Below are 2,989 nucleotides of genomic sequence, written 5' to 3' on the forward strand. Positions count from 1 at the left end.
AACAACACCTGCAAGGTTGTTTTGTGTCCCTGAGGATTGTTTTAATTCTTTCCTATGTCTTTCCCAGACTGTTTTCTCAGGACCAGCCTGAAAAGCTGTACAGCCTGTAATACGTACAGGCACTGTCAGAATTTAGCATCCATAGTAGTAACAGCAAACAACACTAAAATTATCTGTGGTCTCTTTTCTGCTTCTGAAAAATTATTCTATTATGGGTATCACAGTAGTAGATATTGCACATTTCTGCTTTATAATGGTTTTTAATAGTTGAATGTAAATTTCTATATGCAGCATGTTTTGGTTACATTCCTCCTTTTAACATTCTTCTGTTGAGATCAGGTTTTCCTGTCCTTCAGTACAGTGGATACAGTCTACAGGAATACAAAGTGTTAGAAGATACGAGTATCTATAATCCTGTGAATCACAGCAGCATGCACAATTGCCACTGGGTTGATTCTGCTAGCCAGCAGACAAACATACAGTAGGAACTGATTGTCAGGCTTTAATAGCTGAACGTGGACTAAAATGAAAATATAAGAAAAGACGGTTTGCAGTCTTTATTGCTGTCATGACTTTAAAGCACTAGCTGAAAAATCACTAGAAAAATTTACTTATTTCTTGCTGTGAGATATGGATTAGGAGAAGGGCAAAACAGGCTTAAAACTTAAAAGACATAAAGAAAGTTTAAGTAAATTTTTCTAGTGATATTCTTATCTAGTGCTTTAAAACCACAACAATTGTCTATAAGCTGTTCACACCTTTCTCTTTTTGCTTTGTAGGGAACCTCACCACTTTTCTCTCAGTCCTAAAAGGCTGCGATGCTGCTCTGGTTGAGTATCTTATTCCCATTTCCATTTCCATTTGTGATATTTCCAACAGTTTGCCACCTGCAGATTTGTCTTGAGTAACTCAATCTTTCTTTTCCATTAAATCTGTTAACAAAGTTTCTTAGAGAGTGGGTTGGACACCTGTTTCCCCACCCTTTCAGAATGCAATCTGACTCTGTAGTGGCACATCTCTCCTGCTGCCTCCTCGAGCTGCGCTGACTTCAGAAACTGGCCTCATTAGGCCTTGGCCTTGATGTGGGAAGTTACTGTGGTTAAAGCAAATTCTCTTGTGACCCTAATAACAGTGGTGCCAAGTGAGACCCTTTGAACTCCCCTGGACCACTGTGGGTTGTGTCCAGAAATGTCCCTTGGAGAGCTTGCTTGGGCAAGCTTGCTCCATTGGGCACCTTTCAGAGCCAGAGAAGGATTCTCTGGGATTGCAGAGAACACTGACCCCATCCTCAGGGCTCAACCCTTCACCTATTGAGAAGGCATGAAGGCATCCCATGTGAGTACTTCACTGAACTTGGGGGCTGTTTTTCACAGGTATACACCTTGTACATCCTCCTCTGTGTCTGTGTGCATACAAGTGTGAACATGCTATAGCAAATGTGCTGTGCATGTTGCTCTCTTAGATGCTTAGGTACTTCAGATTTGTAATTAGTCTTGTAAGTTACTATTGTGCTGCAGTAAATTCTATGTAATCTTCTGACAAATTATTTAAGTCACGATATTGATTGAGTGCTGTTTAGTTTAAGTGATGTTAAACCCTTTAGGCCTAAACCTTTGGTCAAGACCAAGGCTCAGTTTAGCAAGGGCGTCCACTCTAAAACTTGTGATTCAGTAGGAGAGTCTACCTTATTTCTTTTAATCCTTACTCTTTCCCATCCTTACCTTTTTCCCATCCCCAACTTCTATGTATATGATTTTAAATTGACTTTATTTTTAGGCCGATTGATTCAGATTTTAGTCTGATTTTTCTGTGTGCTCTGTCCAGTAAATAATAAACTTTGCCAGCAAACTTTTTACACTTTCACTTCTATATTAAACCTGCTTTACCTTTGCCAGTGATTCCTTGAGCAACCTAATACACTCATTCATGATTCTGTTTAAAGAGCCATCACTCAAAATATACCCCTTTCATAAAATTCTCTGCTCCTTGTCATTCATATTGTAGCAGCATGTCCAAAATCAAAGAGATGCATAGAAATGTCTTGGGTGAATAGGCATCAGGTGTGGGGACACTGCCCATGTCACAGAATCACAGAATCAGTCACCTTGGAAGGAACTGCAGGTGGTGACGGGGTCCAACCTCTCTGCTCAGGCAGGGTTGCTCCAGAGCACATGGCATTGTATCCACACAGTTCTAGAGTACCTCGAATGAGGGAGGCTCCACAACCTCTCAGCCTCAGACTGAAGGAATTAATAGCACAGAACTTGTATAAAAATGTTGATTTCCACTTTTTTTTTTGTGTACAGTGCTGCTTGCTGGGCACCAAACATGCCCTTTGTGAGTCAGGGTGGGTTTGAATTCTTCCATAAGCATCACATTGAATGAACCAGGTTAAACACTTGGTGGTGCAGGTTATGGGATTAGAATGAGTGTCAATATGAAGCTTGGAAATGTTGATAACCCCTCTTTGTAGGAATAATTGGCTGGGTTTTTTTATTATTCTTCAAATTTCTTACTTTCACTTCAGTCACTGTGCACTCTTTATCTCCCACATGCTGGGCAGTCCTACACAAGTAACATCACCAGTAGTAGTCACATACAAGCTCAGTTTCTAAAATGAAGCTAATAAATATAGTTCACACTAATACACATATGTTTAACAGTTATTGATTATACAAGTAGAAAACAAGGGTCCCAAGTGAATTTCAGTTTCTAGATTTATGTGTCTTTAATACATAAGTGCATAAACACCATCTTCCAAAAAAGATCCTGAAATTTACGAAAATATTTCTGTGTGCAAACAGTTCCTCTGTTTGCCAGTGAAAGCTGGATCAGTGAAAGAGTAAATGATATTACAGATTGCCTAGAACTGAAGTTGTTAAGGAAGGTCACTGCTGGATCTCCCCAGAGCACGAAGTCTCAATACAGAGCATAACAGGGAAGCAAACATTCTGTTAGGAGCACAGTGTATGGTAAATTAGAGTAAAAA

This window comes from Parus major, chromosome Z (assembly GCF_001522545.3).
Source record: "Parus major isolate Abel chromosome Z, Parus_major1.1, whole genome shotgun sequence".
Classification (NCBI taxonomy): domain Eukaryota; kingdom Metazoa; phylum Chordata; class Aves; order Passeriformes; family Paridae; genus Parus; species Parus major.